Here is a 23,995-nt window from a genome sequence, read left to right as displayed (position 1 = left end):
CCCGCGCGCCGCCGCCGCACCGGGACGGGCGCGCTCCCGCCGAGCCCCGTCCGGAGCGGAGCGGAGCATTCCGGGCAGTCGGGAGCGGCAGCGAGGCTGCCCGCACGGCCCGAGCCTTGCCGCGCCCCTCCTGACCCCACAGGAGCCGCGCTGTGCCGGCGGCCCCTCCGGGTGGCGGTGGAAGCCGCCGGCACTTCTCTGCAGCTGCGTTGGCACCTCGTACCCCGAGTTGGGTCTGCCAAAATCCTTAGATGGACATGATCTTTCAAAACTCGCAGTCACGATAAGATAGAACTTCCCGCGCCTTCGGGGCAAGGAGAGTCGCAAGCTCGCAGGTCGTCTCTGAGCGCTGCTGGAGGCACATGCGGTGCCGCCTGCCCGTGTTACCCATTTTGCAAGGATCGTGTACTCTGCTCTCTTTCTGGCTTCTGTCTTTTAAACAGCAGCTATATGTTAACTCAAAGCCTTCACTGACATCTGGTTGCTTTCCCAAATTAGTTAAATGTAATTTAGGAATGAGCAAGGTGCATAAATAGTTCAAGTACCTTTTCAGCATAGCTGACTCCATATTTAATTTTGAGTTCCATCTGCTATCCTGTTGACCTAATTCATCTAATTTTGTAATGTTAGCTTTGTTCCCTAGACTTGAGTAGCACTCTGCTTTTTAGGTTTGTATTAGCTGCGTGTTGCGAGGTTTCGGTAGAGGGAGTGGGACAGGGACTGAAGGGTGGGAAGAGGTGTGGGGCTCCCCCGGCATGGGAACAGCTGATTCCTGCCAGCTCCACAGTGGAGACACTGCCGGCCACAGCTAAGCTCTTCAGCAGCGCTAGTGGTGCCTCTGTGAAAGCATAGCTAAGAAAGGGCAGACAATGCTGTGTGAAGAGAGAAGGTGGGAAGAGAAATGGTGAGAAAAAACAGGGAACACCAAGGTCAGAGAGAGAGGAGGTGGTTCTCTCCATGGCAAGAGCACTGCAGACCCTGGAAGACTCGTGCCAGGGCAAATGGATAGACCCAAAGGAACTGTGGCAAGCCCACATCAGAGCACGTTGTCATGAAGTACTGCAGCCCATGGAAAAGCCATGCTTGAGCAGAGGAAAAGTGTGAGAAGTAGGGAGCAGTGAGCAGAAACTTTTACATACTGACTGTACGCTCCCTCAATTCCCCCTGTGCTGGTCAGGAAGAAGAGTGTGGAATGAGGTTGAGCCTGGGGAAATGGGGGAGAAAAGGTGTTGTTTTAACGTGCATCATCTTGTTTCCCACTACTCAAATTAGCTATTACACTTTTATTTTAATTGGCAAGAAATTAAACTCCCAGTCAAGTTTGTTTTGTCAGCAACAGTAATTGGTAAACAGTATTCCTGCTTTCATGTTAACCCATGAGCTTTCTCCTTGCAGTTCTTCCTATACTTGTCTTACAAGGGAGAGGGCTGTGAGCAGCTGGGTGAACATTTGGCTGTTAGCCAAAACTAACCCACCACGAGGTTGCCAAGTATGTTAAGAGAACACTCCTAGTGTAGTAGCTGAAAGTGTTTTCTGTGGTAAAAAAAGTTATTTACTTTCAGACTTGGAACTAAGGAAAAGTCCATCAAGAGATTCTCAGATCCGATAAGCAGAAAAATGACACTTCATGCAAAAAGAGATGTGATTATGAGATTGTAACTGATTTCAGAAAGTTTTGATTTTGGTCATAAACTGTAACTACACACATATAGTAAAGTATTAATTAAATCCACTAACCTGCATCATACAGTACATAATACATGCCATTTTTTTTCTAAACCTGCATCACTAAAATCAATGAAAATCCTGTCACCAGTCTGACAGATACAGAGGATGATTGCCAGATTAGGATTTATGTGCCTATCTCTGAAAATGCTGCCTATCCAGAATGATATTATATTCTGTAATAAAAGAATCATAAAATACAAAGCAAAGGGATAGAGGAACTGTACAGAGGCTAAATAAGAATCAATAAAACAGTCATGTTATTCTCAGAGTGGGTTATAGAGTCAGTCCTTTATACAATCATTCTCTGACAATCCAGTTTGTATTTGTCAGTCTTAATGTTAATTTTTTACAAATTGCATTGCCCTTTGGCAAAGAAGAAATTTCTCCATAAAGCTAATAATTTATTTTTTTTAAGAATTACTTATTTAAGCTTTTTTAACAGAATCCCAATCCTGAATTTGTGTTTCCACTTACCTAGCAATCAAGGTAATTTATTTTGGTTTTGCTTCATCTGTGTTTGACATTTTCATCCAGATAATATTAGTTAGTACCTTTAACTCATGGTGCATCTTTCCATACTTAGAAGAGGAATAGAAGTGGCTAGGATTTGCATTCAGTAAAAATCCTTAGAAAAGGACGCTCTGCTGTGGTTCGGGTTTTACAAAAGTTTCACTGCAATTTGTCTAAAAAGTGATCTTCAACACCTATGACTGCAGTTTCCACTGACAACACATACTAATGATCAATTATATGTAATTTTGCCTGAACCAAGCTATTTGAAGCCTTTAATAATTCTAAATGTATTCCTTATAATTTTAAGCACTCTGATCTCCACATAATTGGTTTAAGAGCCTCATTCTGATCAAGGACTTTACACAAGTTGGTAATTCCATTTATTCAAGCACACAAAAAATGATACTTGATTGAAATGGCATTTTGAAGATACAAAACTAAGAAGTTTTCTTTTTTTCCCTGATAATTTCACTTCTCTTCAAAAATTAGACATATGTATCTTGAGAAATATTCTTTCCTTTACTTTAAATGTACATATGTTTCTCACAGAAATTATATTCTTACATCCTTATGTGCCTTACATTAGCATCTTTAAGATGTGACAGGGAATCAGTGCAACAGTGATAAGATAATAATACTAATGGTAGCAGGTACATAATTTTAAACTTAGAGTTTAGAAACTGCCTCATAGCTCTTTTCATCACTGTCCAGTCAGGAAGCACTGCTGTTATTAATAAAAATGTCTTTCTTCTTGATTTTAAAATATTATCTTTTTTTTTAGTTTTTAGTAATATAAAAATTTCAAATATTAGGACTTAATAATTTAGAATCATAAATATTCACGTTGCTTTACCTCTGACTAGCTGATGGATCCTACAGGGAGATAGCAAGGAAGATGGTGTAGCTGGTAATATACTTGTAGGTTACAAGATTGGTGTAAGCAATATGGATGTTGCACAAGGAAAAGGATGGAGAGATGAAAAAAGAGGGAGTATACATTTAAATATGTATTTTGTGTACACATCTGTATGTTATATGAAAAGGTGTTGGAATTATGTAAAATAAGCACCAAGAGATATATTGAAAGGAAAGTTTGTATGTATAGGTTAATGATGAAACGGAAGAAACATGCTGAGAAATTACTAGGAAATAGAAAGAAATTTGTTCCCTGAACGTTGTGTCTGCAGAAGTGCTTTACTCACCTCCTGCAAATGAAGAATGTGTTCACTTAAGGCATTAAAGCATGGAGTTAAGTTTATTCAAATATAATAACACAGTCCTTGCAGTTAAAATAGTTTTAAAAATTTATGTTGAAGGGAGTCCCATAGGAACATCTAGATATCCCATTGCCCACAAGCAAAACCAGATATACCTTGTCACTGCTGGCAGATGTCGATCTAAATCTATTTTTAGACCACAGAGTCACCATTGGTGGGGTCTGTCAGTGGCAGAAATTCCACACTAATCTATGTCAGTGAGTTTAGCTAGTCTAACTTCAGAAGAGGTTTCCAACACCTGAAACAAGCTGATCTTGCTGCAATTTAGGCTTATAATTTGTGGTGAATCCTATTCACCAAAAGCATGAAGAACAAATTACTGTCTTCCTCCTTTCAGCAGTTTTTTCCATATTGGAAACTATTGTAATCGCACTCTGTATTTCCTCCCTGTGATTTGTTCATTACCATTTTACCTTGTTCTTTTAATCTTATACCATGGTTTTGAGATCTCTGATCACTTTATTATCCCATTGAATATTTCAGATCTAGCTACATGGTTTTTTGTTGTCAATGTCTAGAACACTAGAATACCACTGAAGAGAGCAGAAGAATTACTTCATCCACATAAAGGATTTTGACTTGATACGATTTGCATCTTTTTGGTATCTTCCAGATACTTAGACATAGTGTGCTAAATTCCCTGTTGCTGTGTTTTCTAGAAATTGAGAGTAGAACAAAACGAGTTTCATTTTCTGATCCTTTTTCAACACACTTTTTTGAAGGTCCCTTTTTAAAAGAGACCTTTTAATTTGCTTTTTTTTTTACAGTCATCTGGTAGCCACTTGTTCTGTACCATTTCTCAAAAGCAATGGCTAACAATTCTGAGATCCTTTCAAACAATTCTGTGAATATTCAGGGGCAGAGTTCATAAGATGATTACAACAATCAAATTTTTACAAAATTTACAAAATAGAGTCATTACAGACAAAGTCTTTTATCTAAGCACTTCCTTTTTTCTTGTCATTGCTGTGATAACAGAGCTAACCACATTAATGATTGGTACATAGGTTTTAAAAGTATTGCTTTTTCCATTTCTCTTCATACTACATTCTTCCTCCACGGTGGGACAATTCCTGTTCTTTTACCTTCTTTACACTAATACATACTATGTTTGCAATGATTTCTTATTAACCTTGATGTCTTTTGTTAGCTGCATCTTAGCTTCCCCTTGACTTTTGCTACTTGTGTCTTGAACTGCTTTGAAGTATTCATCTCTCACTCTTCTTTGACTTTCATCTTCTACCTCAGGCCACTGCAGACTTAAAGTTTTAGTATATTTGGTCTTCTCTGACTTTCCCTACTCTTCTGCTGTTGCTGCAATTTAATCCTTAATATTTTTCCTGTAGGGTAAATGCTCCAAAGTGCCCATATTTCTCATTCTTCATGAATATGATTAGATTGCTAAACACCTCTGGGTCTCTGCTTACACAAGTAATTTCAAAAAAAAAGCATGGGAGCTGAGATGGTCAGCATTAAGCACTCATCCATCTGTTTTTATTGACAGCCTTCAGAATAAGGCATTGATGTGTGGACCTGTCCAACATCACAGGCAGAAGATCATCTCAAGACAGGTCAAAGCAAAGTCCTCCTTACAAGCTTACAACTGAAACAGAAAACATCTTAATGGTGCGACATCTCTGCCTGACATCTCATCTACTCTTTCTGACATTCTATATAGCCGCAAAACCCACAGCAGATGCAACAGGAGTTCACATAGATAAATCCTGGAACTCAGGCCTTCAAAAATAGGAGAATTTCATGGGGTTTCTTAATCCAAAGATGTTAAACACAGAAGGATCTGGCTTTATATATAATACAGACTGCACGAATTTAATTTCCCCAACCAACCTCAGCAACTCATACTTGACCAAGCCCATTCAAGAAAAATACCTTGTTTAGATAAGAAATCTTAATTTTTCACTTTGACTACTGTATGTTTTATGTTGTCATTGTCAAAGTTAAGTCTATGTCTCTAGGAAAGCAAGCAATGAAATTTTGTATTTCCTGATGTTCAAAAATTAAAAACTCTTTTTGTGTCCAGTGAACAATTTTTAACTATACATTAAAATTTAGAACACAATAAGCAGTGTCTTGATGCCAAGGAGAATCTTCTATGCCTACATGTCAGTTCTTTTAGGGGAAGCTTGTTCATTATAAATTGAAAAGTCTTCTCATTTCCCTGTTCTCAGTAGTTCCATAAAAAATCTGAATCTTTTCCTATATGGGAGTTTCATCTGGCACACAGCACAGCTTCCAGAGAAAGGTGAACATCCCCCTATGCCCTAGTCCCAGACACACCTTTCAAAGCAAATACTTTATGCAGTAGATTTTCTGTGAACAAAACAGTCATAACACTGTAAGATAGATGGACCACTTGAAACAATGCCTGTTAAGACCTTCATGTGTTATTCCCAATCTCCTTGAAAAAACACCTTCCTAATTTAAGCACTCTCCAGTAGAAAAGACAACGCAGAAAGAATCATGTCTTGCAGAATATACCACCTAAGGAGTCTTTCTGCTGTGCCTTTTGCAATCGGACATGTCTATCTCATATTGGCCTCCTTAGCCACCAGCGTGCTTGTAACAAACGTGGATAGAGCCTTCCTAAATCTTCGTTCGCAAAGCCTAGCCATGATGATGAATTTAAGCATCTCTAGCTATTTGATATCCCTTATACAGAAGTATTCATCTTCAAGAGCTGTGGCTGGAACTTCAGCCTTGGCTTTATTTAAGCACCAAAAAATGTTGGGCATCTAGCTGAGTTTTGTGTGTTGGACGGTGACCTGTTTTAACCATCTCACACCATAAAATCTCAATAGAAGCAATTCAGAAGTTGGGTAGGTTGTGAACTTTGAATTCTCTAAATTTCTTCCTTATTAATAATATAGGAACATTCTTGAGTTCAGGTTCTCTTATCAGCAGAGTGGACTCAAATATCGCTATATGCCCCTGATTCTGTTGTTACTTATCATTCTAGATATGCTTTGGAAATTAAGAATTTTGGCTTTAGTGAACTATGTCATTAGTAGTGTATATATTACAAGCTATATGATGTTTTTGTTCAGAACTGTGATTTTGTTCCTTCTGGTCCCAAGGGGAGAAAAAATGTTTACTTCACAATTTTCTATAATTAGATATCCTAGAAGTTTGAGGAGTAGGTCAGCAGTTTTCTAATTCATAACCCCTATAGTTTATGTTTTCTGAAGTATGTGACTGAAGGTCTTCCACATATGTTTTTCATTCTCGGGCAAAAAAGAGAAATAGGAATAAGCAAAGAGAATGAGGTACTTCTGCTATTTTTACCCATTGAAAGTTTCCTGTTTGCTCAAATATATGGGTCAGAAATACAGACGTACGATTTGAGTGATGCTCAGCCAAAGGTAGTGTGGGTGATAGTATGATGCAAAAAGTATATTTGGTTTGGATGACCTTATTTCATTATGGATTTTCCGGCCTGAAATAAGATATAAGAATAATTTTGCAAATCCACTTGTTTAACTTAGCGGACCAAGTATTTCTAGTGCAGACAAAAGTAAAAGTTGAAGTATGTAATAAAACTGTTATATTTTCATTCTTTCAAATAAGAATGAAAACAACATGAAAAAAATGCATGTTACTTGTCAGCAGAATTTTGTTTTTTTTTTTCATTTTGTCTCTGAAACAAGCTCTCCTGTTTTTCCTGACTTTTAAGAAAAGTCTCTGCAACATCCAGTTTGAAAAAACATTAATTCTAATCATTGTGGATGAAAAAACGGGTAGGGGTCCCTTTTTGATTCTTCATTTACCACTTTTTTCCTCCTTTCTGAGAGTTCTGCACAGCTGGAGATTTTCAGCCCCATTGTAGCCTCCTCATCTTAGTAAAGTTCTTTTGGCATGCTAATTAATCTCCTTCCTAATATTTACTCTCCCTGACCACAAGCTATTGTCTGCTCTTACATCTTATTTTGAAGACAGGGTTCTTGAAATTCTTGAATGTCTCTCTTAACAATAGCTCTAGCCTATACATAATGTAGCAAGCAAGAAAATTATTTAATGACAAATTTCTAACCTTGAGACATTTTTCATGTTTTTTTAACATTTTACATGGCTCTGCTTTTCTTTTTTTTTTCTTTTTTTAGTGCAAAACTGCATTTAGTTTTTTTCTGTTTTATGAAAACACTTATGAAAATTGCAAGGTTTACTCAAATACTTAAACCAATTTTTAATCCAATTTAGAAAATATAGAAACATTCTGCTTTATATTAGTTCATATTTCAGGCTTTTTTTGTATCTCGTTTATTGAGAAATGAATGCTTTCCTGTAAAATGTTTTATGCATGATATCCAAAGCACTGGATACAATATAACTTATTTGGTTATTCTGTATTGGACACTGCTATCCTATCAAGCTTTATCTTCTGAATAGAGCACAGATTATGACACACTTCTAATGTATTCATTGAGATTGTGACTGTTACAGAGGATTTTATATTAATTCTAATAATGTGTAAAAATGTTCATAATGAGTTGTCATTTATGAAGACAGCTGTCTTTTATAAAAATGTTTTCCATGAGAAATAGAAACTAGGCATATGTTTTTGGAGATCAAAGATAGGTAGCTACAAATTTGATGTAATCTCATGTTTATGAAAGATGGAAGTCTTTCCACCTTAAAAAGGAACTAAAGTCTTCATGAAAGCAAAAGCTAAGCTGATCAAAATAGAACCATCTTGCCCCTTTCTTCTGTCAGCAGCTGGACAAAGGCTTTCCCACACAAGTATCTTGTATTTTGTAGTGATGACAGGTTTACTTGCCATAGTTTGTTGACTAGCTCTAGGCTGATGAATTAACCTATATAACTAGCTAGCGACAGTACTGTTATTTTTAGAGTTTCATTGAACCCACCATGCATCATCTACCTGAAATAAGTCTTTACTCTAGAATCATAGAATTTTTTAGGTTAGAGAAGACATTCTAGATCAAGTCCAGCCAATAACTGAGAACTGCCAATCCCACCCCAAACCATGCCCCTAAGTGCCACATCTACACATCTTTTAAATGACTTCAGGGATGGTGACTCAACCACTTTCCTGGGCAGCCTGTTTCAGTGCTCGGTAACTGTTTGTTGGAAACTGTAGAAGTTTTTCCTAATATCCAATCTAAACCTTCCCTGGTGCAGCTTGAGTCCATTTCCTCTTGTACTTTTGCTTGTAATTTGGGAGAAGAGACTGACCCCCATCTCATCTCACACCCTTCTTTCAAGTAGTTGTAGCAAATGATAAGGTCTGCCCTGATCCTCCTTTTCTCCAGGTTAAACAACCCCAATTCCCTCAGCCGCTCCTCGTAGGACTTGCGCTCCAGACCCTTCACCAGCTTCATTGCCCTTCTCTGGACATGCTCCAGCACCTCATTGTCTTTCCTGTAGTAAGGGGCCCAAAACAACACAGGATTGGAGGTGAGGCCTCACCAGTGCCAAGTACAGGGGGATGATCACTGCCCTGGTCCTGCTGATACAATCTGATGCTCTGATACGATCCAGGATGCCATTAGCCTTCTTGGCCACCTGGACACACTGCCGGCTCGAGTTCAGATGGCTGTCAAGCAGCACTCACAGGTCCTTTTCCGCAGAGCCACTTTCCAGCTGCTCTTCCCCAAACCAGTAGTACTGGGGTTTTTGTAACCCAGGTGCAGAACCCCACACTTGTCCTTGTTGAGCCTCAAAACTGGCCTCAGCTCATTGATCCCTCTGTAGAGCCTTCTAACCCTCCCACCCAACTTGATGTAAATCTGGGAGACTGCACATATTTAAAAGAATTTTGGTATGAAGGTCAAGCTTTGCTTACTTATGTTACATTTTGAAGCAAAGTGTAAGCATTAAAGGAATTTGTATTACAACAGAAGAGGAATCTTGGTCACTTCCACAGTTGAATCACAAACCACATCTATGCTTTTGCTCTGTTTCTGTCCTTGTGTAAGACATTTCAGAATTACATGAGTTTACTTTACTGGCTTATTTATCTTCTTCGAACCCCCATTTTCTGTTGAAGCCAAGTCCATTTCTAATCAAATACATAATTTGACAAGAGTATACCTTTGTGCCCATTATATTAATTGTTTTAGGCCTGTAGGCATTATTACACATGTTTTATGTCTTACTTTGTTACAGATTCATTTAAAAGGGAGAGGAGGCTACACGATTATGTACAATTTCTTTACAAATAACTTTAAAATGAAGTCTAGGTCTCTGAAATTCTTTTTTTTTTTTAAATGAATGTGCTGTAATCATATAAACTTTCCTTAGATTTTAACAGTAAGTTAAATGCATCATATATCTTGAAAAAATAAGGTAGAATTTTTAGGGTATAACTCAGAAAAGGCTCTGCACATTTCTATCCAATTTTTAAATATGAAAATATGGAATTTACTGCAGGAAACAAGAAACTTTCAATGACACATTTCTTACAGGCCCCATTTACAGAAATTTTATTTGTTAAAACCATCAGTATCTGTCTCATCTTTCTGTCACTTCCTGTCTTTCAAAATCACTTCCTACTAATTAATTTCCTTTTCTGTGGTTTTCAGAATACAAATTTCTAGTTCCCCTTTTACTTATGCCTGTTCATCTTTGTTTCATCTCTCCCTTGTTCTCTCACTTTCTTCAGTTAACTGCCTTGACTGTTTTTTCTCTTAATAATCACATATGTGGTCTATTTCAGAAGTGGAAAATTGAGTGTGGAACAACACCACCACCACAACAAACAACACTGTGGTGTAGAGTACAGTTGCCCTTCCAGATTACAGGGACTGATGAAGCTATTGGGAGCTTGGTACAAATTTATAAAGTATTGCAATGTCCAGCCAGATCTCTCTATATTGAACTGGACATTTTGAATTGGCAGCAGCGTTTCACAACTAGCAGCTTGTATTAATCAAGACATCGAGGAACTAAATATTTTTCTATTTATAGAAAAACACTATATTTCATAAATATATGATCATTCTTGCAACTATTTTAATTTTTTCATCACCTTTAGTACATTAACAATCAGACAAAAAAGTTCCGAAGGAAACAAACAAGCAAACAAAAAACCACAAACAAACCCAAAGCCATACAAAATACAAGAAAGAAACTCCAGTTCTCTGGTACTCAAATTAACAAATAATGCAATTAAACAGTTAAAATATGTTAGTGCAAAATAATTCTTCCTGTGGGATGCTAATTCTGCTTACACAGTTGGCATTTTCACATGGCAAAATTTATCACTTTATTCAACTAAATTGAAAGATTTCATTTTGTCAAAATTTAGCTTACCTACTGAAAAGTAGTTAATGAAAAGAAACTACTACTACTAAAAAGTAGTTTCCATCATTATTAATTGTCTGCAATTTGTAGTTTCTACATTTCAAAGACTCAGTTCCTCAGAGTCCTAATCTCTGTGGTCCAGGTGTATGTCTAAACCTCAGAGGAGACCATGATGAGTTGTAGAAAATCATTTTGTCTGTCTTCTTAGGTAGACCATAGAAAAGAATACGAACATGAAGTGTTTAGACAATAAAGAACTAATTCAGAGATACCAGTAGATGCAATCTGACATTCAATTAAAATTAGTGTTTCAATTCAAGGCAATTAAAACACTGAAATTAAAAGAAAAAGCCCTTTTTAAAGTTAGGATTCTGCAGATATTTTTAGGACATTGACTTTTCATTTCAACTTGACGTGAAAGAAAATATGAAAGGAATAAAATATTTTACATATTGTGAGTTGTCTGGGAAGCAGTTTATAAGTCTATTGGAAACTTGCATGCCCTTTACATAAAGATGATTTTCCATCAGGATGATCTGTTTCAAAGGGCATAGTATACCACAGGGAGAATCACGATAATTCCAATCTCAAATCTAAATCCCTCTGAGATGGCAGTTTTTCCACATTCACAGCAAACATTTTCTTCCTAACATTGACCCATACTATGCCAAATAACTGTGCATACAGAGGAAAGTGGGGAGAAGACATTGCTCAACCTCCTCCACACACCTTGACGAGTATAGGCCTTTAAAAGTCTGTAATTTATCCAGAATTTAATCCAGCTAGGTTTGATTAGTCGGGTCACAGGTTTAACATTTCTACTGAAATTTTCTGGTCCTGGTCTTGAATGGGGATCACATGTTTTTCTACAGTGTATTTTCTTATTCTGTAGCGCCTCTACAAACAGCAGCGAAGATGTTAGCATAAGTTGATGGTAACCTACTGAGCTACACTCTAGATTCAGCAGCACCCTCAGTTCCTCCAGAGACTTCTACAGAGCTCATCAGAAATGCAGAAATTTATTGACACAGCTGATGAAACTTTCTTCTTCCCTTTCTCTCACTTTGCATGTAGTTAGGCTGTATACTAGACCGTAAGCTGACCTTCAATTAATAGCTCTTCAAAGTGTAATTGTTTAGATATTTTATTAGATTAAAATACTATGTGCCCACTAGTTTCCCAGTTTATTTGAGTAAAATAATGGTACTCCACATTTTTAAAAAAGTTTGTGCTTTTTTAATATATCTATGTCATTATAATAAATTATGATTTATCCTTTTATTATATTAACTTATATCACACCCATCTTAACTCTACCAACCCATGAGAGTACAACAGAAGGTAATTCTGATCTCTCACTACTATGTGTTTTGGGGTTTTTTTTGTTTAGTGTGGCTTTTTTTTTTCTCCTCTGTTTCACATCATCAAGGTAAACACTGAGGATCTCAGATTTCCTTTTATCGTCAAATATTGCACCAGAGACATAATTTCCCTGTATCACAGATTAAAATCAATAACTGAGTGCACCTTCCATGCTCCACGATGCATTTGAAGGAGGCTGCTTGTGTTTCAGAGAAACCTCTTATAACCAGCATAGTCTCTCCAAATACCAAATATAACTCATCACTGAAATATAAGCGAGAAAGAAGGCTAGTCCTTTCAGGATTTTTTACTTTTTTTGTACAAATTCAGTTCTGGACTCTATATAGGAATTTAGTTTTCACGTATCTCTGATTGATAGACTCAATAGCAAAAGGGAGAGTCAAGAACATAGGAGCTGCTATTTGCCAGCATCTTTGAGAATCCAAACCCCAAACTATCAATGTTACATTCATTACATTCATTGCGTTCATACAGACATTACATTCATTAAAGGATACAAATTCAGATAAATTTTAAGAAATCAATGTCTGAGTTTTTCCAAAACACTACATAGCATCCAGCTTCATTTTTATCAGAGCTCTAACAAAGAATCACCTGTTCCTAATAACAGGGTCTCTCTCAGAGATTCAGAGTTACAGAACAGGAACAGTTTTAGCCATATGATAGAAAACCTCATTTTAATCAAGGCAGAGGAATGTCCACGTTCTTCATCACTTTATAACTTTTTATATTGGTGACCACATATCAGAGCCATAATGCTGGGCTGACTTAATCATTTCTTTTTGAGAGAGACTCACAATACATAATTACATTTTCACCTAAAGTACCCCTGGAAGAAGGAGGGAATCATGCACCAAGAGAAGCTTGAAAACCAGCGATGAGTGAATGATGTGGAGCTTTCAGATATTTGACATCAACTTGTAACTATCTCAGTAGTATGAAAATTAGCTCCAAGATTTTTTAGTAGACCATAGTTCTCAGACCAAAACAGAAGCTATGGTGACAGGTAATATTTTGATAGACATGGAACAGACATTTTTAGACAGTATCATAGAACTTGTGCATATAAAACCTTCCTCTTGATGCCTTCTCTCAGAAATTGTTCTGAAAATGATGCATAGAATTAGAACAACAGAAGCAAATTATATTTTTCACATAGCACATTAAATGACTAGACTGTATTGACTGATATATAGCAAGTCACATTATGTATGCCAGAAGTCTGTACTAATCGTTAGACTTAAAATTATGTTTGAATCTGATTATTTCTGATCCCAGGCCATGTACACAGATAATATTAAAAAAAATGCAGTTATAAAGCATACAATTAATGCTTTTCTTTTAATAATAAACTTGGTATTTAAAACGCAATAGTCCTTTCCATAACTTGTTCAACATGATTTCCAATTATGAAAAAGCATATGTACATATTAATTAAAATGCCCCTTGTTCTAATCCTTTATTATATTTTGGAGCGATATTTTTTAGAAGGTTACAGTAAAATGAAACTGAAAGCTAAATGCTGAAATCTATGAGGTTTGATTTATAATACAAGTCATGTTATATAGTGCCACTACTCTCTTTTCTAAATATTTTTTTTTTGAATGGCAGATATTTCCCTTCTTTTTGATTTCTCATGTTCTATTCAGATATACTCACTTGCAAACTGCTTTATGCAGCTGGAAATGAAGTTGTTTTGTACTACATACAGTGCCAATGCACTCACAGGGAATTAAATATACATTTGTGTTAAAGGTCAGAAGAATAATAATAGTTAACAAATTACATACTCTGAACATTTGGAAAGCTTTTATCTTTTGTTCCTTTAAGTCAAAGAGTATTAAATTATAAATTTCTTTGAAAGTATATGGATAATAAATAGGGAAGTATTAATTAATGTTAAGTTAATGATTACAAACTGACAATGAAGATTAAGAACATGACAGTCTTATGAGACTATCTGTGAGTTCCAAGCAGGAATAAGATATTCAATAATAATCCTTATTAACTCACTCAAATCAAGGAGAATACATAAAGTTCCTCAAGACACAGTCGTTTCTAAACTAATTTTAACATTCAATTTAGTCAAAGATTCACAAATTCAAGGAACGTGACAAAAGGTTAGTTATCAAAATATTCTTACCTTTTAAAATTTACTTTTAGAAAAGTAGGAAACTCTTTAAATAGACCATGTGCATGTTAACATCTCACCAAGAAAATTCGTTTATAGGAATGTACAGTTTGTGCCTTTTCCTAATGTACTTAGGAGAGGAGCACCCCCTAGTGATGACTGGGAATCACATTTACTTTATTGAACATCAGTCAAGATGGCTTTTAGAGATGAGTTATTACAATTCTTCTGCTTGCACATCGTCCTAGCAATAATTTTTTTCATTCCTTATTTTAAATATAAAATATTTTATTTCCCTTATTAATTATTTATTTAGATAAATTGGACGTTATTTGACAATGGGTGTGTTTCTGTTTGTCCCTTACATTGTAACTATTAACACCTGTAAAATTCCTTGATCCTGGAAACTTTACTTGCAGATACTAGAACTTATGCATTTACAGTTATCCTAAGTTTTTCTAGCACCCCAGTGTGATTGCACATGCATTTCAGATCTGCTGTTCTTTGAGAAGCCAATGCAAGAACATCAGTAAGAGCCATGCACCCTTAAGATTCTTATAATGACTAACATTTTAATGTCAATAGGAGTCAGTTGTGTAGATCTGTCTTCAGAATCAATTGTGTTTCCCCTCAGCACGTCATTTTCCTGCTACAGCACAGCAGCAAGCAGACAAGTAGTGCTGTTACAGAACATGATGCCAGGTGCAAGTCCCATAGTCTTCCTTGCAAATCTGTGCTTCCTTAGAAGACAATAGAAGCTGGAATTAAAGTAGTGTGACATGAGTAGCTTGTCTTCCTCTTAAGGTGCTTGAAAAACATCTGCAATTGTTCCATGGATACCAAGGAAATATAACAATTTTTCAAAGTGTAAGCCTGTCACAAATTAATAGATCTATGTACGTGTGTGCAGAGGAAGGCTGCCTCTTGTTAATGGAGAAAATATGTGGGTCATATAATCAGGTGCTGCTATTAATGTTGGCAATTTCATGCAAAATGACTGAACATGTTTTACTACTATTTCCTACAGATAATATTCGTGGAAAAGATTTAAGCAAAACAAATTCATTGTTAATCATAAATCCACTTTCAGGAATACAAAAGAAAAATTTATATTTGGGTCATAATTCTGACATAGCAAAGGAAGCCCGATCAACAGAAATGCTTCCTGGAGAAAATAGCCAAGCCCAGAGATGTAATGAGAAGTGCAACGGGATAGTATGTCATTTTCGGGCAGCAAACACAAATGCTGCAAAAATACCCACAAAACCTCCACATCTGTGGAAATGTTTACACTTGAGCTGCCTCGGAAATATATTTCAAAGCGGCAAAGCCATTTAGCCAAACTTGCTAGCTCTGCCACTTAGAAAACAGTGTTGAGTTCAGATAGAGTATAAGGTTAAGCAGAAAGCTCACACTCAAATTTTTTAAAATACAAAATTTAAGTAAGAGTACTTTCTGTAAGCTTTGACTGCTATTGTTAATGTGCTCAGGTATGTTCAAATGTTTTAACTCATGTCTAATGACATACTGCATCAGAATGCTAATTTAAAATGGGCTTTGTAAATCATTTACTGTGTACTTGAGCTGGCTATAGTGAACAATTACACTGATTACCCATTTTTGACTCTGTTGGAGCTGGATCACAGTACATGTTGGATGCCTGACACTCTAAGGCATTCTTTTCAGTCTCCCTCAGCCAAGGACACTAAATGAAAGCCTTGTGTAACTTCTGTCTAGCTGTTGAAGTAGCTTGCTTTCAACTTTCTGTTTTCCTCTTTATATTTATTCTTTCCATTTAACTTTTTTTTTTTTTTTTAATAACAGTGTCATGTTCCAGAATTGGGGAACAACAGATATAGTCCATAGAAACAGTACTACTATCAGCCAGATCTCCCAGTGATTCACTTGTACTCACAAAAATATTTGTACACACAAGCAACATTAGGGAATGACATGTTGAGGTTATCCATCAACATGGTTCTGGTATCTTGGGATATGTTAGCTCTTGTTTTCTACATTGTTTAGAAACAGCTTTCTGTAAGATTCAATGTCTCCATCTGCATAACTATCATCCCTGCTGTAAACTACTTATGCACTGACATGTATCAGTACAGATTTGCATGTTTCCTTTATACTTTCAAAGAAGCTGTCCTCCCTATTTGAAAGATTATATTGTATTGGTATCATAATACAGCCAAGCTGGTTTTTGGAAATTTAGAAGCATCAGTTGACAGGGTGCAGAACTAGTTACCAAGTGTCTGATAGAACCTGAAGCAGTTGTGTGTTTTCATTGTTTTCAAGTTTCTCATTTTCAAGCTAACACATAGTGGTTTAGTAACTGAAATGCTGTAGGAACCATGCATGTTGATTCTAAAATGGAGATGGGAAACTTTTAGCTGCACAGAATCTACCTTTGAGAGAAGAGTGAGGGCATGTAGCAGCCTTGGGAGACCATGTGGTTGTGGGGAAAGACCTAGATGATATGGGATATGATCATAACAAGAAAGGAACTATGGCTTCTTGGATTGGAGTGCCCTGAGTTCTTCAAGTGAAGTGTTTCTACCCCACAATGAGCTAGGTGAAGGTATGGGAGGCACGGGAATCTGCTGACAGAAGAGAAATCAAATATAACGTCTAGATTAGCACATGCTGTTGTTACCTGTTTACTGGCAGAATTCCTTAGTATAGATGTGACTGTAAAAGGAGAATTTTTAGAACCTTGGGGATCTTTCCATATTCCTGTTTGTCTTTCCCTGGCTGAAGGGCATAGGTTTTGACAGAATTAATAGCAAACTTATATGTACTATGTTCTGTTGTACTGCGTATTTTGGGGTTGGTTTTTTTTTAAACTATGTAGATTTTTATCACAAAAGCAGTTAGTATAACATAGATTTTGCTTAAAGGTGAAATGGCAGTCTAAAGCACTTGCTATTATTTCTCCTTGCATTAGCACTTTATTCTGTCCTCTGGGCTGCCGGAAGAGTAGGTGACTTTTAAAAGTGTATCTTAATGACAGAAAGAATCTACCTGTCCGTCAGCTTCCTTACACTAAAGTCGTACCTCTTCCAACTATTCAGTGACTTTATTATCAGGACACACTACTCCCAAATGCCATTGGACACTAGTATGGGCCCAAAAGAGGCAACATGTCCTTCCTCCGCCACCCCATTCTTTGACTGAATAGCATGCTTCACAGAGCCCCTAAGATTGTAATAAGACATCTAAAAAGTTTGAATAGTCCTCACAGAACAGCTTTCTCTTCAAAGCAATCACAAAATGCAAAACATTCTACAAGTCTGCAATTTATTTTTGCTGCATAAAATATTCTAAATTTTGCCTTTGGAGATGTATATAACATTTTCAAGAAGTTCCATTAAATTGTTTATAAAATAGACTCTGATCCTAAAAACACAATACTATTTTTAAGGTACGTATTTTTAACCCTATATGTTTTTCTTTCTTGCCAGTAAAACACATCAAACACTTAAATAACAAGTTCCATCCTCCCAGAACACAATACAGCTGCTGGAAACAGTCCATAGCAGACTCAGCTTACCTTGTTGAAAGCCACTTGTAATGCAATCAGATTGAGTGGACTTGGGTTTTTTCCACTGAGGCACAGCAAAATGTTGGCCTCTTGTTGAACTTCTGTCCTCAGCTATTGGTCTCAAGCAACTTCTGGAGAGTGGAAAAAGTACATCAGCCCTACTAAGCTGCTTTTTGCCTCCCAGATAAGCTGTGCTATACATACTTCTCTCTGTTCCCCTAATCCCTTCAGAGTCCCACCTAATGCAGTCTTCATTGATTTAGCTCTATGAACACTCATTGCAAATGAACAACAACAAAACTGTGAAGGGCATAATCATTTGTGAGCAGTGAGACAGCTTTCTTGAAGCAAAAGTGGGTGAGTTTAAGACTTTTGAAGAAATATTAAACTATGTTTGTGCCAAAGTACCAGATCATCAAAACTTTCCATTAATCAAGACTTATGGTTTAACTGAGGCTTCCAGATGTGACCTAGCAGAACTAAAAAGCTATAAATCTTCAGAAGTACTCATCCACCACAAGGTCATTTAGCCTTCTTTCCATTAGCCTCTCTGTAAGATCATTTTCAGAACCCAAAGACTTGGCCTTCAGTAGTTTCTTCCTCCTGACAGTCAACTAAGGTGTGACATACCAAGATTGTAAGAAGAGGAAAAAAGATACCTTGCAAACTTAGGAATGTTACACTATTCTATTTTTAATGATTACTAATAATTTAATCTTTTGTCATTCTCTCTCTATTCTTTGCTATTGGTTCGATTACTTTTTCCTTCCTCTGAAAAACTCTGATTTTAAGATGAAGGAATTCCAATTCTATCATCCAATTAAGAAGGAGTGGTCTTTCCTTTAAAGGACAATGCCATGCATATAATTTCTTGAGATAACAGAGTCATCTGTAAGGCAAGGACTTCATAAGTTGTCTTCTTTAAAAGACACAGATAGAAGAAGGGAAATCTGAAAGCTGTCAGCAGAAATAAGACATTTTATTCTTTCTTTTATTCAGTGTAACTGGAAAAATTTTACTCAGTCAAATGGTGAGAGAAATTTAAATAGCATTACACTCTACAATGACTGTTATTTAAATTTAATGACAACGTTCGTTATTGGTATTTTTCTGTACAGCATTTGGAAATGGCTTAAAGCTAATATAAACATGGTTAACTGCTTCTATTTCCTAGTTCAGTCAAATTTCCTCCTTCATTGTCAGTATTGCATATTTCAAAACATGTTGTGACATCTATATTAACAATGTAAACTTATCCCATAGTCAGAGTACAGACTTAGGTGTTTCAAATTTGTAACTCACTGTGAAGTCAACAATGTACATACAAAATATGCATATTAATAAATAGAGGCTCAGGTTTTCCAGATAGCAATGTTACTAAAACTCATGCTGCGTGCTTTTCTCTGTCAAAATAGACCTTAAAAGAATACAATTGTTTTGACCATAAAATCAGTGGGATCTCACAATATACAAATTAATATTTTTCATATTTTTCATAACATCATAATGTCTCTTAATATGTTTTAATCTAGTATTTGCATCTCTGTTTCAGAGAGAAGTTTATCACATCAAATAGAACTAAAAAAAGATGTATAACTTACAGTTGAGAACTATGTAAATGTGTTCTTATTCACAAACTGGTAAACATAATATGTGATAAAAGCTGGAAAATGTAATTATATGGTTTTGCCACTGATCCATCCTGTGGTATGATTAACGAACACTTCATGAACACTGCTAGGTCACTTATACTCTTTGTGATTTTCTTATTGTTCCACTTCTAGTGGGTTGTTTATGTGAGTAGTTACTTTTAGAAATATAGCAGCTGGAAAACTCAAGAGTTCATCTCCACAGTAACAACCACCTTTTTGCTGGAAATATCAGTTAGTTTGAAAAGATATTTTTTCTCTTTGTGGTAATTTTCCACATATATGTAATTAAGATGGAGATATGAAAGCAGGTAATATCATTTTATTAAAATGTAGGGCGATATTAAAGTGCTGTGGAACTAATATACTATGATATTTTGAAAGACAATTGGTAAGCAAGAGTAGCAGTAATTTAAATCGAAATCCTATTACTAAAGCTATTTAATTTCTGACTGAATAAGATAATTTTTACTAAAGGATGTTTTCAAGGCAATATTCTTTGTGATTTTTTCTTCTAAAAAGATTAGTTCATTACATTATTTAATATTGGAAAAATGAACCAAATATTTCTCCAATTTGTGGAGTTATATTGATGGAAAATTCATGTACAACCTATCAGAATAATGTATTTTATTTGCACTTTTATTTAGTTTCTTTAGAATCTAGGTTTTAAGATTAAAAATCCCTTATAAAATACTTATAAAGACTATATTAATCTCCAAATGTGTATTAACTCTGGTACCAGGCTCCTATTTTTAGCAGAACATTATATTTTCTTTTATGCCGTATTTTCTTATGAACCATAGTGTTTCACTTCCTTCTCTGTCCTTTTATTTGAAGTTTTACACAGGCAGGAGCTGGCAATGGGCAACACAGCGTCCCTTCCTGGACACACAGACCAAGTGAAGCTAAGTTATGGATTTCATTTCTCTATCCACTGCATACGCATCTTCTCTCCTTTTTCAGTTATGACTTTTCATTGTGACTTTAGCGGGCACCATTTGTAAACTGATTAACTGCCCATTAATGGATTATCATCCAAGGCACGTGATCTATTCAGCTGATTCTTTAAATTACATTCAATACTTTTATTTAAGTCTTGCAGTTTTTCAGTAATTGTACAATAGGTTAGAGTTGCCAACAACCTTCTGCACTTCATATACTTTGTAAATCCTATAATTTTTAAAAGTACACTCTTAAAAGCAAAATTTAATTTTTAATGTCTTTTGAACTATAGTCTGGTAAAAGTATTTTAATGTAAAAAAAATAAATTTTCCCTTAAAAATTGTAGAAAAATATTAGTCCCTAAATGACTATCTTTTCCACTGACTTCAATTGTCTCTGGCTATGACCTTGCATTCCTATAAAAGATATTTCTAAAACTAATAGACTCAGTTCCAAAATGAAATATATATTTAGCCTTAAATTCACCTGTACTTTTTCATAAGATATATATGTTATTAAACAGCACGTATTCATATACTCCATATGTATACATAACAGAAGGGACTTATGAAAGCTTGTGAAAGCCAGAATATGATTTATTCTAGGATCCTGTATAAACTCAGAAGAGATGATGAAGGATGAAGGCAGGACATAATTCAGAGTTAAAACTTGTTTCAGTCATTAAAATGACAGAAGCCCAATTAGAATGACAAGAAACCCAGCCACCAGCATAAGATCATCTGAATGGACTCCAAGCAGTCACAAGAACTACTAAGAGAAAGTGAGTACTTTGTCAGTCTTACCATATGACTTGTTAGCAGCAGTGAATCTATAAAATAATACTGCAAGAGAATCACAAAGTAAGCCGAAAATGCATTATTCAGAATTCAAAACAAAATAAACAGAATTTTAATCAATATTTTTATCTCTGCAATACAGTCCTTGAAAAAGTTAATTGCGTGTTGAGTATTTGAAATACCTAATAAAATGTTCAGAATGTGCAGAACACCAAAGGAAGAAGCCTTCCCTACAGCAAAACAAATCAGAGAGAGAAGTGAAAATATTTTTGTGCAAATGAACTTTTAAAATGAAAAATGGGACAGCTGTTTAAAGAAATAGCACCACTTCGGAGAGAATCAAAATATTTTGAAAAAGTTTAAAAAAAAAATCTTCAGTGTATTGTCTTCTAGCAAGAACGTATGATCTCAGATTTTGCCTCCAAGTTGTGGTGAATATAGGTTAGATTTTAAGTCGTGCTGCTTGTTGAACGTTTTGTTTTGTTGTGCAGGTTGTGATGGTATCCGTGGTCCAATCAATTCTAGCATTGCTCTGTGCTGTATTTCTTTATGCAGCTGAATGGCCATTAGCTCAGCTCAAAATGGATTTCTCAGAGAAGAGGCTGTGCATGGCAAACAAGGAATACTGTTATCTGATGCACAACTGGAAAATTCATTTTGAGATAGTTCTTGGAATACCTGGTGAGTAGGTTATAGTCCCTGAAAGTCTGATGAAGAAAGCATTTGGAATTCTTCCCCAAGGCAAGCAAACATTATGTTTAGCCAAACAGAACAACCTAGCAGATAGATCAGTAAATCACTCTGAATTGGTCCACTCAAGACATGGAGGTGGGCTAGATCCAAAGCAATTTACTTTCCTACCAGGAACTAGAAGGAAGCCAGGGAAATAACTATGATTTGCAGAGTAAATAGTCCCATCTTTCTCCATTCATAATAGAATTTAAGCTAACAATTTGATCCTAAAGGTTTTGTTTATTAAATAGCTGTGGAATGATGTTCTATACAGGGATATTGATCACAAAGTTTGAAAATATAGTAAATGAAAAGAGATATTGTGTAGCACTTTCCAATATGGACAGTTACCTGCCTATGTGCACCATCTCTTTAGAAGCCATTATATTCTGACTTTATTTTCTTTCTCCTTTTTTTACAGCTCATTATTCTTTTCTTTAGTTCCTTTCTTACAACAGATCATTAGAAGATAATAGTACATGGAGTGTTTAATAAGATTTTATCTTTTATTTATGTCTTCTCTTTTATTCTGTCTTGCTCTACTCGTGACTTTTCTTCCTTCACTTAAAAAATAAGAAACCCTCCCAAGAGTGTAAAAGACATTTGACTCTAGATCCTAATTTCCATACACTACTGTAAATCTGCATTGAACTGTCTAACTGAATCAGTGAGCCTACACATGCTTTAGACTGATCTACTTGAAAGATAAATCACATCTATTGTTCCACCTCATTCTGGTCCTACCTTTCCATTTTAAGTGCCTGAAATAAGCAAATCCCTCTTTTAACCCATGATCTAAGTGTCTAGCACACAGCACAGATGATGAAGGTCTACAATCATCATTTACCCATACACAGTTAATATCCATTTTTCAGCCAGTAAAACATCTTTTTCTTACAAATCTTCAGTGGAAGGCTACACTGAGGCAGGGGGAGAGAAGGGGGGGGAAGGGGACGGTTACTTCAAGAAAGAAAAAAAAAAGAAATTTATATTCAAGATGATGAAATTAAGCTTCTAAATAACTATTCAAAAGCTCAAGCATAGCTAAGTAGATATACCTGAAAATTTAATGCATTCTTTATTTTTAAAAGTTCTTGAGACACTGATATTTCTAAAATTAAATTCATATAGATTTTATCTAGTCTCTAAATCCCTTCTCTAACTTTAGTAGACAGCTGTATACAAATGAAATTGTCCTGAATTTCATGTTACATATAGTGAATCAGGACTGAAACTGAAGATCCAATGTTGAAAGTGAAAAATTACAACACTTGTTAGGTTTAATGCAGTTTGTTCTACCTTTTGACTAGGAAAATTGGTTTCCCAGGTTTTGTTCTTTAGTGCAATGTTTTTGTCAATTTTTCTTTTTTTTTTTTTTTTGGGAGGGGGGTCCTTCCCTGTTTGCAAAGAGAATTAGGAGAAATCATATTCCTCATTTATTTAACAACTGAACACTTTAAACACGTCTGGAAGGAAGTATGATTGTAGGAATCACAGGCAGATCTGATATATCAGCAAAAGCAGCACAGAGCATTCAAACACACCAGAACTGTTCCTGTGCTGTGCTGATATTTCCCTTGTCTGGTGTCTGATCTGATTCCTTGGTGGTTTGGTTTTTACCTCCTCTTTTCATGGCAAAATTGGCTTTTTCTCTTCTCTGCTGTTTCTGTGACAAACTTGTGTTAACTGAGCCTTTCCACAGATGAGAGTGTGCCTAAGACACCAACAATCCTATTTAGTCTTCTACTCCAAGAGAATAATTTCTTGCTATTGTACATGCTAGGAAGAGATAAGGGACTTTTAGATGATTTGGAGACAAGATACAGCAGGTTTTACTGTTGTTAGATGCTTCTGGAGGTGTCAAGGGAATCAGAGAAAAGAGGAAGAGGTTTAAAGTTATCATGTATATCTGAATGATTCCTGAGTAAATGCCATATATTTAATTAAAAGATATTTTAAAAGGGAAAAAATGAACATTTTACCCATTAGATTATACCATGATTAGGAAAAAT

This window comes from Neopelma chrysocephalum, unplaced genomic scaffold (genome assembly GCF_003984885.1).
Source record: "Neopelma chrysocephalum unplaced genomic scaffold, ASM398488v2 Primary Assembly neopelma1_42, whole genome shotgun sequence".
NCBI lineage: Eukaryota > Metazoa > Chordata > Aves > Passeriformes > Pipridae > Neopelma > Neopelma chrysocephalum.
Note: the sequence above shows the minus strand (reverse complement) of the source record.